Here is a 13,237-nt window from a genome sequence, read left to right as displayed (position 1 = left end):
GCCTCTTTTAAATAATACGTAAAATTATTCCAATTACTGTGTGAGCCAAGGTTGTGCCAGCAAGTAACTGAGAGCAGAGGGTGCTTCAAATGTATTCCAGTTGGGACTAAGGAATAAACTTGTTCTGGGAGCTGATGGTCTCAACTCATCATTCCTCCAGTTTTCATGGTTTTCTCTTATCAGTGGTCAGCTAACTGCTACATTGGTGGGTGTACAATATAATTTGCTATAGTTTTATTTTCTGCTAGCTTTTAAAATGCACATATGGGTTATAAAGTATGGATTCAGCTTATTTCATTAATTTGCTTTATTTATGGGGTGAAAATGAGAGACTATAGGGACTATTGGTTACCTGGAAAGCAAGTTAAACAAAGTTCCAATAACTCTAAGAGGTTTTATCAGAACACTGACTTTTTAATAAAGAGCTCAGATTAGCTATTATTCTGCATAATCCAAGATAGAGGACTCAGGACTCCAGGCCATTCAGTGAGCTAAAATCTATTTTTATTATTACTCATTAAAAGCAAGAAAGCAAAAAAGCAAAAATCAGGTCATTGACAATTTAAACAATTATTGACTAATATATTAAAACATATTTTCACACAACTGATGGTATAAGAAAATCAAAGTAAGTGGGATTTAGCATTTAAATTACCAGGGGCTGAAAAAAATTAACTGATTTGTTAATGTGTAAATGATTTCAAACTAAAGCTCTAGACCTAACCAGTTCCAAAATTAGGCTCTCAGATATTACAGTGACGGGAGCCATATAGATAAGAAATATAAGACCGATAGAAATCCAAACTCAGAACTGGATTCAAAGTTTGCAAAAAGCTCCCTTCTTTATAGTAGATTAAATCAAGACCAGACAGCCAAACCGTCTCAAACTCTGAGTGTTTGAATTCCAGATCTGGATCTGAACCATTTAGCTTGAACCCATCACTTCTGAAGCTCAGACTTGTTCCCCTAAAGTCAATAGCCAGATTTTACATTAACATTATGTTGAGAGGTTCAAGATGCTTTAAGATGTGCCAGGCTTCCCAGCGCAACCAGCATTCAGTGAGATCTACTGTACTGTACTTGTTAACACTGTCTCAAAAAGGAAACAATGCTGAAATGTGTCAGGAAAAAAATAAATGAAACATACTAATTTTTTAAACTATCTATACTGAAAACCACACATGTCCTATAGAGGGTTTTGACTGCTTGATGTATCCTACTCTTTGTAATATATTTTCAGCTGAAAGGAAGATAAAAAAAAATACTGATTTGTAAGTCCACGCTGCTTCACTTATGCAAAGTGTGCTCCCTCTTGCACCTGTAGGAGAAGCCATCAGGGAAGGACAACTATGTTACAACTCAAGTCAAACATGAATGTCCATAGCAAAATTATAGTAGTGACTTGAAACTGTAGTGCCCTTAGCAAGTCAATTTTGAAATGGTTCAGTTTTAAGGTTGGACTTAAACTTCTCTCAGTTTATTAGCATGAATTAAACTCTGCCTAGATTTAGAAAAACTTCTATGTGTTTGTAACTTTAATGTGTGATTATTAAGATCAACCATAACCTCTTCGGGGCAGTACCTAGCAAACTGTAGGTGCTGACACAGTACAAATTGATGATATTAATCTTGAACTATAAGCCTAATCGTTCTCAAGAGCTAACCAATCCATTGTTAGGCCTGGTCATTATTTGGATGGGAGACCTCAAGGCAACAACAACAACAACAAAACAATGCTTCAGGAAGTGATATTGTGGAATAGATGCCACTCTTCTATCTGAATCAGTTTTGTACCAGTGTAATGCTAGAAAGCCATGTGCTACTGCAGATGCTTTCTTTTGGGTCAGATGTAAAATTGAGGTCCTCTGCACTTACTGGAAGAGTAGAAGTGGTAGACTCAGTGTCCTGGCTAAATTATCAGTTCAACTAAAGATAGGTCAAAACAAGCAAAAGCAACCCCTCCAAGCATGTAGTGCTGCACAAAATATTTTTTATATTGTGTGCGGAACTGTGGTGCAATATTGCAGTTCACTGTTTAAATATGCCTCTATTTCACTGGTAGCTGAACTGGTTCCTTGGATTGATTCTGCTTTAAGCTCCACCCTGCCATTCCAACTGAGCCAGCTTGCAGACTGAATGCTTTCTTAGACTATATATACACTATGTCTGCATAATTAATGTCGCTCAGGAGGGGGAATAAACCATCCCCCACGAGCAACATAAGTGCCAGTATGGACAGTGCTATGTTGTCGGGAGAGCTTCTGCCTTTCATGGGGGCTGGAGTAGGTAAGCTGATGGGAGAGCTCCCTCCCGTCCCATCGGCTTAGAGCAGCTACATTAGGGAGTTTACAACTGTGCAGCTGCATCAGTACAGCTGTGCCATTGTAATCTCTCTAGTGCAGGCATGCCCTTAGTTGAGCAGCCTGAGTATGGGACTAGAATTGAGGAAATCCTGCACTGTAGCCCAGGGCTCTTTCATTGAATTAAACATCTACAGCTAAGTTAGACCTATGTAGCATAGAACCAGCCTACCTGAGAAAGTACTTCTGTTTTCATGATACACTGCCACAGCTACAAAGAATAGAGATGCTGATGCTAGAGCACCATGTAACAAAGAGGGAGTGGATGTCAGGGCATTCTCCATAAGGGCCCTAAGACTCTGGAATGACTTCTTGCTCAATCCAAAATAGCTTGGATTTATTGACTCTGAGGACATGCTTCACCTGGCCTTTGAAGAACAATAGAAGGATTTAAAGATGAATGGGATGTATTAGTATTTAATAATGAGCTGCCATTTGATAGGTGATCTGATTAAACTGTATTTAGTTTGTACTTTTAAACAATTGTCAAGGTAATCGGAACCTCTAAATGGGAAATTTGTATTGTTTATAATGGAAAATAAATAAATATTTATTATAACTGTTATTTATTTGTACTTACAATCTAACTTTAAAAGACGAGATAACAAATGGATACAAACAGACAGTGGGCGGAGCACAAGGAAAAAATGAGACAATACTGGTCAACATTACAAGCAGTGGCCTCGGCCCATCAGCTGCCTATCCCAATAGACCAATCTGAGAATTATTAAAATATAAGGTTGCAAGGGACTTCAAGAAGTCATCAAGTCCAGCCCCCTGCACTGAAACAAGACCAATTAAATCTAGACTATCCCTGACAGGTGTTTGTCTAACCTGCTCATAAAATCCTCCACAGATGGGGATTCCACAACATTCCTTGGAAGCCTATTCCAGAGTTTATCTACCCTAATCTGTAGAAAGGTTTTCCAATATCTAACCTAAAACTCCCTTGCTGCAGATTAAGCCCATTACTTCTTGTCCTACCTTCAGTGGACATTGAGAACAATTGATCACAGTCCTCTGTATAACAACCCTTAGCTTTTATCAGGTTCCCCCCTCAGTCTTCTTTTCTCAAGACTAAAGATGTCCAGCTTTTTAATGTGTCCTCAGAGGTCACTTTTTCTAAAACTTTTGTCATTTTTGTTGCTCTCCTGTGGACTCTCTCCAATTTGTCCACATCTTTCCTAAAGTGTGATGCTCAAAATTGGACACAATAATCAGCTGAGGTCTCACCAGTGCTGGGTAGATCGGGATAATTATCTCCCATGTCTTAAATATAACACTCATATTAATACACCACAGAATTAGCCCTTTTTTGCAACTGCATTACATTATTGACGCATATTCAATCTGTGATCCACCATAACTATCAGATGGTTTTCAGGAATACTAACGCGCAGTTGTACATTTGATTTTTCCTTTTCAAAGTGAAGTACTTTACACTTGTCTTTTTTGAATTTCATCTTGTTGCTTTAAGATCAATTTTCCAATTTGCCAAGGTCATTTTGAAATCTAATCCTGTTGGCCAAAGTGCTAGCAACCCCTCCTAGCTTGGTGCCATCTGCAGATTTTTTGTAAGCACATTCTCCACTCCATTAGCCATATCATTAAATGAAAGTATTGAATAAGACCAGACCTAGGACTGATCTCTGAAGGACCCCACTAAATACAACTTCCCAGTTTGACAGCAAACCATTGATAACTACTCGTGGAGTATGTTCTTTCAACCAGTTGTGCACCCACCTTATAGCAATTTCACATTTCCCTAGTTTGCTTATTAGAATAGCATAAATGCTTAAGCCAAATCATTTAAAACTGAGCCACTAAGTTTGGATACCTCCACATTTGAGTGATGAACTTGAGACTTCATACAAACTAAGCAGGATTTTCAGATGTGCTGAACACCCTCTATTTTACTTGCTATAAATGGGAACCACATGGACTCAAAACCTCTGCAAATTAGGTCCACTAGACTCCTTGTTAAGAAGACTCCTAACATTCCAGAATCCTTTTCTAAATGAGGGCATAGAATCATAGAAGAATCATAGGAGATTAGTGTTGGAAGAGACCTCAGGAGGGCATCTAGTCCAACCCCCTGCTCAAAGCAGGATGAGCACCAGCTAAATCATCCCAGCCAGGGCTTTGTCAAGCCTGACCATCACTTCCCTAGGTAACTCATTCCAGTGCTTCACCACCCTCCTAGTGAAATAGTTTTACCTAATATCCAACCTAGACCTCCCACACTGCAACTTGAGACCATTACTCCTTGTTCTGTCATCTGCCACCACTGAGAACAGCCTAACTCCATCCTCTTTGGAACCCCCCTTCAGGTAGTTTAAGGCTGCTATTAAATCCCCCTCACTCTTCTCTTCTGCAGACTAAATAAGCCCAGTTCCCTCAGCCTCTCCTTGTAAGTCATGTGCTCCATCCGCCTACCCTCCACAGGAGTCTCCAATTTGTCCACATTCTTTCTGTAGTAGGGGGCCCAAAACTGGATGCAATACTCCGTATGTGGCCTCATCAGTAGCAAATAGAGGGGAATAATCACTTCCCTCAATCTGCTGGCAATGCTCCTACTAATGCAGTCCAATGTGCCATTACCCTTCTTGGAAACAAGGGTACACTGTTGACTCATATCCAGCTTCTTGTCCACTGTAATCTCCAGGTCCTTTTCTGCAGTACTGCTGCTTAGCCAGTCTGTCCCCAGCCTGTAGCAGTGAATGGGTTTCTTCCGTCCTAAGTACAGGACTCTGCACTTGTCCTTGTTGAACCTCATCAAATTTCTTTTGGCCCAATTCTCCAATTTGTCTAGGTCACTCTGAACCCTATCCCTACCCTCCAGCATATTTACCTCTCCACACATCTTAGTATCATCTGTGAACTTGCTGAGGGTGCAATCCATCTCATCATCCAGATCCTTTATGAAGATGTTGAACAAAACCGGCTCCAGGACTGACCCCTGGGGAACTCTGCTTGATACCGACTGCCAATTAGACATGGAGCCATTGATACTACCCGTTGAGCTAGAACATCTAGCCAGCTTTCTATCTATCTTAGGGTACGTCCATACTACCCGCCCGGGTTGGCGGGTAGCGATCGACTTCTCGGAGTTCGATATATCGTGTCTCATCTAGACGCGATATATCGAACTCCGAACGCACTCCTGTCGACTCCGGAACTCCACCACCGTGAATGGCGGTGGCGGAGTCGACGGGGGAGCCGTGGACTTTGATCCCGCGCCGTCAGGACGGGTAAGTAGTTCGATCTAAGGTAGTTCGAGTTCAGCTACGCTATTCGCGTAGCTGAACTTGCGTACCTTAGTTCGAACCACCTCCCAGTGTAGACCAGGCCTTATAGTCCATTAATCCAATCCATACTTTTTTAACTTTCTGGTAAGAATACTGTGGGAGACCATATCAAAAGCTTTGCTAAAGTCATGGTCTATCATGTCCACCGCTTTCCCTACACCCACAGAGCCAATTAACTCATCACTAGGGTGACCAGATGAGAGACGTGAAATATCGGGACACAGGGGGAAGGGTGTGTGCTGTCAGAGCAACAAAAAAACCAACAACAAAAACCCAAGAGCCGGTGGCGAAGGAAAAATCAAAAACAAAAGAAAAAATTTTTTAAAAAAACCCACCAAGAGCTGCCGGAGCATAGGAAAAATTCGCAGGGGCTGAGCACCCACCAGCAGCTCCACGCCCTGCCCCCCCCGCACCGGCTTGCCTTCACTCTCCACCTCCCCTGAGCTGGCTGCTGCAGCCTGCTTCTCCCCACTCCCTCCAGCGCTTGCGCCACCATACAGCTGATTAGCACAAGCCTGGGAGGGAGGGGTGAGGAGGACGAATGTGGCGTGCTTGGAAAAGAGGCAGGGCCAGGGCGGATATTTGGGGAAGGATCCAGTAGGGCAGTGAAGGGGCAGGGCTGGGGGCAGGGCAAGGACGGGGATATGGGGAGGGATCCAATGGGGGAGGGAAGGGCAGAGTTGGGGCCGGGGGGTGCAAGCCCCCTCCGCCTGTGTACCAGAGGGCAAAATATTGGGACAATTCATGTCCTGACCAATGTTCAGTCGGGATGCAGGACAAACAAGTAAATATCGGGACAGTCCTGATAAAATTGGTACCTCTGGTCACCCTACTCATCACAGAAGGCAGTCAGGTTGGTCAGGCATGACTTGTCCTTGGTGAATCCATGTTGACTCTTCTTGATCACCTTCCTCTCCTCCAAGTGCTTAAAAATGGATTCCTTGAGGACATGCTCCATGATTTTTCCAGGGACTGAGGTGAGGCCCACTGTAGTTCCCCGGATACTCCTTCTTCCCTTTTTTAAAGATGGGCACTATATTTGCCTTTTTCCAATCGTCCTGGACTTCCCCTGATCGCCATGATTTTTCAAAGACAATGGCTAATGGCTCTGCAATCTCATCAGCCAACTCCCCCAGCCCCCTTGGATGCATTAGAACCGGACCCATGGACTTGTGTATGTCCAGCTTTTCTAAATAGTCCTTAACCTGTTCTTTCACCACTGAGGGCTGCTCACCTCCTCCCCATACTGTGCTGCCCAGTGCAGCAGTCTCAGAGATGACCTTGTCTGTGAACCCGAGGGAAAAAAGCATTGAGTACTTCAGCTTTTTCCACATCATCTGTCACTAGGTTGCCTCCCCCATTCAGTAAGGGTTCCACATTTTCACTGACCTTCTTCTTGTTGCTAACATACCTGTAGAAACCCTTCTCGTTACCCTTTACATCCCTTGCTAGCTGCAACTTCAATTGTGCTTTGCCCTTCCTGATTACACCCCTGCATGCTCAAGCAATATTTTTATACTCCTCCCTAGTCATCTGTTCAAGTTTCCACTTCTTGTAAGCTTCCCTTTTCTTTTTAAGCTCACCGAAGATTTCTCTGTTAAGCCAAGCTGTTCACCTGCCACATTTGTTATTCTTTCTGCACATTGGGATGGTTTGTTCCTGTGCCCTCAATAAGGCTTCTTTAAAATACAGCCAGCTGTCCTGGACTCCTTTCCTCCTCATGTTAGCCTCCCAAGGGGTCCTGCCCATCAGTTCCCTGGGGGAGTCAAAGTCTGCTTTTCTGAAGTCAAGGGTCCATATTCTGCTGCTCACCTTTCTTCCTTTTGTCAGGATCCTGAATTGGACCATCTCATGGTCACTGCCATACACGTCTACTTCCCCTACCAATTCTTCCCTGTTTGTGAGCCGCAGCATCAATAGCTCTGATTCTCAGTTTCTCTGTATTTATAGTGGTGTTACTTAGTTTCTGAGACAAAGTTTCTGAAAGGATTTTGTACATGTGAAGCACTCTGTAATTGTTACGTGGTACTTCACTTGAAAGTTTGGAAAATTACACCATTAGAGCATGATTTAAAGGGCACCATGAAATATTACAATCTACTGTACTAGACTTATAGCTAATTTTCTTATATATTACAGCCACATCCTATCAGATTTGCAGCTTTCCAAAATATTGCATTTCTAGATTCTGAACCTTATTAGTGGGCTTGCATGTGTAGTTTTATTGAATTTGATGTTTGCTAATATAATGTAAGAACTTATTATGGTATCAAATTTTTAATGAAATTTGCAATTTTAAAAACTTAATCCATGTTCCCATTTCACTAGAGTCAGTAATAAGTTACAAGCATAATATTTTATTGTTGATTTTACAGTGCTATCAGATTTCCATTGTATTTATTAATTTTCATTGCCACTAATAACTCACTCGGTTATCATGGTGTTTATTCCAAAACACAGAAGGGAAAAAATCTTTTTATCAGTTTACAGGGAATTTATAAGAGTGGAAATTCTGGAGTCAGCACAGCTGCTCAGGGCAAAATCCTGCTGTTATGCAATATGGTCACATAGTGGAGGATAGAGGGCTGCTGGCCATTCTATGCACTAGAAGCAGCCTTCTAGTGCAGAGCATGATGGTTCCAGACAGCCAATGAGGGAAGATGTTGGGATGCACCTAATTGCATACACCCCAATATGTATCATATGCTTCACGTGTGTGTGTGTGTAGGTAGCAGAGGGACTGAGTCTGGCCCATATCCTTAACGATATACCATGCTACCTTGTGTTTGCAGTGCTCTTGTGGGCATGGTGTCTCAGACCTTTTTCCTAGTGTCTTGCATCCGAAGAAGTGGGTATTCACCCATGAAAGCTCATGCTGCAAAACATAGTCTATAAGGTGCCACAGGATTTTTTGCTGCTTTTACAGAACCAGACTAACATGGATACCCCTCTGATACTCTGATACTTCCTAGTGCTCTGTTGATTTCACATGATCTTTGATAGTTTCTGAATTTTATATTTGTTTCATTCTAATCCAATGAGTGGTTTCAGCAGATCATCCTGAATGAAGGTTTTAGAGCTAAGTTTAGAAACTATCTGTAAATTAAATAATATTTATAATCAACCTTCAATGAGCATTTTGTAATAATTTTGTAACATTTACACATTTACATTTTTAACTACCATGTCCTAGTAAATATTTGTAATTATAACTAAAAATAAATGAATAAAAATATAAAGTGATAGTGAAGCTTTACTGTTAATTGAAGCTTAACATATACATATATATATATAGGAATATACAATACAATGAAGATCTGAGAATGTGTTTCAGTACAGAATCTGGATAGGAATCCTACAGCTTGAAAAGTAAGAGAATGTGTAACATCTTCATGAGACGATAACACTCTACTCAGAAGTTTTTTTTTAATTACCAAATCACTTCAAACAGTTTCAAAATGTAATGGAAACAATATGGTGTGACTCTTGATGTTAGCTTCTACAATTAGTGTGTTATTAATTAAACTCTCGAGTAATATAATAACTTGACTGTTGGAACCTCTCTTTGCATTTAAAATACATGCACACTGTGGCTCCAATTATAAATAGACTATAACTCTAAAGGCTTAAAACGGCAAATTAAATTATTCAGAGACAAATTGTTAAATTTATGTTATATTCCTGAGAAATTATTTTAGTCTGTATTTATTTTGTTCAATAGACTGTATGCAAAGTATTATCAAGTAATACATACATGTTCCAACACTATATCAATACTGCTTTATTGGTCACATTTCTATTACTACAGACCTATTTTACACACACACATACACACACACACACATTGTCAAGTGTCATTTCGCAAGCCTCTACCTAGGTGAGTCAGAACAAGTTGGACCAAGAGGAAGTGATAAATGACTGTCTTCCTGCTATTCCTTAGGAATACCTTTAGAAAGAAGTGCTGAAGAACTGTGATTAGTTATGGCACATTGCAAGGGAACTTAATCAAAAGGGGACTGATCCTGCTCCTACTGAAGTCAATAGCAAAATTCCTATAGACTTCAATGGGCTCTGGATCAGGGCCATGATTTGCAGAAGATGTCTGCAGCAATCCCAGCAGCCACTTTGTCCTCTAGTATGTTATAATGACCTATATGTCTTCTATATCTCCAGATACGCAATGAGCCATCATGCACCTTCATTTAAATAAAATGACTTGGTTAAGCAAGTGCTTCTTTTTCTTATTGTTCACTCAGGGCCTGATCCAAACTCTACTGAATTCAATGGGCTTTGGATCGGTTATTGAATTCTCAGACATTACAATGCTAAATAGTTGGGCAGTGCACTGGAATCTCTGAATCAAGGGTTGGCCGCAGAAAAGGGGACTAGATTTAGCCCTCCATAAATAATGAATTGCCATTTTTGCAACCTGAAGCACGGCTTCATTGCAATCCCTCAGTAGAGATCTTAAGGTTTATTTACAATCTTTGCTCTGTGAATCATGAAGCCACGTAGACACATATTCACCCAGACATCAACTACAAGTCTTGTCCACCGGTGTTCTAGCAGTTGATAGCCTAAGCTGGTGGTTTTCATTCTGTGGTCTGTGCACCCTTGTGGGTCTGCTGACTATGTCTAAGGGGTCCGCAAAAGGTTGTTGTTACCATGGAACAGTGGTTTTCAACCTGTGGTTCATGGACCCCTGGGGGTCCACAGATTATGTCTAAGATTTCCAAAGGCTCCACACCTCCATTCAAAATGTTGAGGGTTCCACAAACGAATAAAGGTTGAAAACCACTGGCTTGAGTGAATTAGCAGTGACAGGAATGAATAAGCCCATTCCAGTCAGAGCCTGGCTCTTTCTCCTACTCTATCAAAAGAAGTGAAAGATTTAGCCCAAAAGCTGCTGCAGAGCCAAAAATAAGTAATCAACACTTTTGTGAAAGCAACCTCCCCTCCCCTTTGAGGAGAAGAATAAACAGCAATAACTATTTATTAAGGGCCACAAGGGCATTGGCAGTAACTCAAGCATTAAACCTGCTGAGGAGGAAGATATTAGTATGTGTGAGATATTACTTTTGATTCCCTCTGATCAACAATCTGGTTAACTAACTGGCAAATACAAAATCAAGCATCTATAAGTCCGCTGTACACAGCTGTAGATATCCCTACTGCTGAGACATCTGCAGCGTTTGTTACATGTCCACTGCTGGCTCTAGAGGTTTTGATGTTGGGGCAAAATGGGATTCTATCCCTCCAAGCCCATGGTTACTCAGCGACTAAATGTTGTTCTGTCCCTAAAATATTGTTATCCCATGGAACTGCCTGTTCTAACTGCCCTCAATTCCTTTACTGAAGTGGGTTGGAGAGAAGTCTCACTGTAGAAATAGTCCACAGTGCAATTAAGGAGCATGTTTGCTTTGCTCCTTTCTCCTCTCTTTTGTCATGGATATGAAAATGAGTCTTGATTTCTGTGGCTCATCCTTCCCCATCCCTTACTCCTTGTATGAGAAGGCAAGATCCTAAAAGCAACAACCTCTTGTGGCTTGGATGTACGGAGAGGGAACAAGCCATAAAGAGTGCCAGCAGGAGAGTTCTGCACACTGTACAGCACAGAGCTGTGCTTCATGGAAACCCTCTTCAGATAAAGAAAGTGTTTGAAGATAATCCATGGAAGGGTGGGGAAAGGACTAGTGGGTGCATCCCACCAGTTGTATCCACTGGCAAAAACCTTTGTATACCAGGGTGTAGCAAACCACAGCAACTACTACATCCCAGTTACCAGAGGTTGTGGTAGTGGCTATGAAGGTGCTGGGCAACTGCTTCACCCTGGATTTGGACTGGAATCTTGGTAAGAATCTATCCCTCAAAACTCCATTTACTCAGACTTTATGCAGGAGATGAAAATTTGGCCCTTAGACCTTAACAGCTCCACCTGCAAGACTGAAGTATCTTCACCAAAGATGGGACATTTTCATGATAGAAACCATCCAGGTATCTTGATCAAGAATGCATCTGATGTCTCGCAAATTTGACAGCCCAGGCAAAGAATTTCCTCAACTATCCTTTGCCATACTAACAATGAGAATGCATTAAATCAAGTGTCAAGAAGGGAAGCAATTTGTGATTTTTACTTTAGGAACCTTGAAACCCTTTTGGTTTCAGTGGAGTCTATGATTGGTACTGTTTCCTACCTACAAGATGATCTGTAATTAATAGCTAAGACGGATCCTTGAGTACTTGACACAGGAGGAAAGATGTTTAGCATGTTGTATTCAACTGTCAGTCTACTCACATGGTATTATTTTCTAGCCACTAATAGGGGATTAAATATTATTATATACTTTTGGGGATGTTTATATTCCAGTAAGAAAGTGCATCCTTTGCTCTAAATAGAGAGATCACATGCAAATTATTCTTTTACTCAGTACAAATGTGGTTGAGAAACTTATTCCCTTAATAGTTGCAAAGACTTTGGGTATTTTTAGATAATAAAGAGAGAAATGTTAACTTTATTTTTTTCTTCTGAAATCTGAATACCCAGATTTTCCTAATTTTATGCACACACTGCATGCATAGATAGCTGGCTGGATGTCTAACTGGGGTTGTTTCTGAAATTTCCACAATTACATGAGATAACACTGAACATGTGTATGTATGTGTGTAAATTATATGCATGGAATAATGTTAATTTCAATGGGCACTGGATCATCAGGCCCTAGAATAACTGCCCAAATATTCATTAATTTTTTAGCATTTTTTGAGTTTCAACATTTTTGAATGCATAGGTTCCAAATGATTTTCTGAAAAACATTTAAAAATATTCAAAATTATTAGCCCATAACTAGATGGATCAACAATTCAGTAGGGAAAAGTGTTAGACTTCGTAAAGAAACATGAAAGCCGAGTCAAGAAGGTTACAGAAAAAGTAACGTAATGAAGATCTAGGCTAGAAGAAGATGTTATAAGCATAAAAGTCACCTAATTAAGGGATAATCTCTCTTACTTTGCAGTATTGGAGGAATAAATGACTGCTGAGGTTGAGTAATCAACTCAGCTAAAATGGGGTCTTTAAGCAATCGCCAAACTTGTTTATCATGTGACAAAGCAATGGAGAGGACTACAGTTATACATAAAAATATAACATTAAACAGTTAATGGGCCAAATTCTCTGATGGTGTAAATAAACAAAACTCCATTGAGATAATTGAAATTATGCCCACTGACACCAGCAGATAATTTATCTCACTATATTTTCCTCCTTCCTGAGGGAGCTTAGTGCATTTTGAAAAGGTATAGTGCAGAAGACTTTGAATGAGGGCAGCTTTTTTCATATGAATAGTTATTCAAGAGACTGGCCTAGATGGGAAGAGAGCAATGGGACAGGACATAGAGGGTGAAATTCTGGCTCCATGAAGTCAAGGCCAAAACTCCCATTGACTTCAGTGGGGCCAGGATTGGACCCATAGGAGCTATAGGAGTGTTTGTGCTATTTGTGACAGAATATTGTTTAGGTCAGGGTTTCTCAAACAGGGGTCGCCACTTGCGTAGGGAAAGCCCCTGGCGGTC

At 40.9% G+C, this 13,237-nt stretch overlaps 1 long non-coding RNA gene across 4 annotated transcripts in view; it reads right to left on the bottom strand.

Moving 5' to 3' along the window:
- Positions 1-4,334, bottom strand: part of LOC120404603 — a 50,323-nt gene extending 45,989 nt beyond the window's left edge. For all 4 annotated transcript variants that reach the window (XR_005598055.1, XR_005598057.1, XR_005598056.1 and 1 more), the window contains exon 1: positions 4,198-4,334. This is a non-coding gene — a long non-coding RNA (uncharacterized LOC120404603). The remainder of the gene's footprint in view (positions 1-4,197) is intronic.
- Positions 4,335-13,237: the final 8,903 nt, after the last annotated feature.

The sequence above is a fragment of the Mauremys reevesii genome, linkage group 4, assembly GCF_016161935.1.
Source record: "Mauremys reevesii isolate NIE-2019 linkage group 4, ASM1616193v1, whole genome shotgun sequence".
NCBI classification, from domain to species: Eukaryota; Metazoa; Chordata; order Testudines; family Geoemydidae; genus Mauremys; species Mauremys reevesii.
Note: the sequence above shows the minus strand (reverse complement) of the source record. Positions and strands in the feature narration are given on the sequence as shown.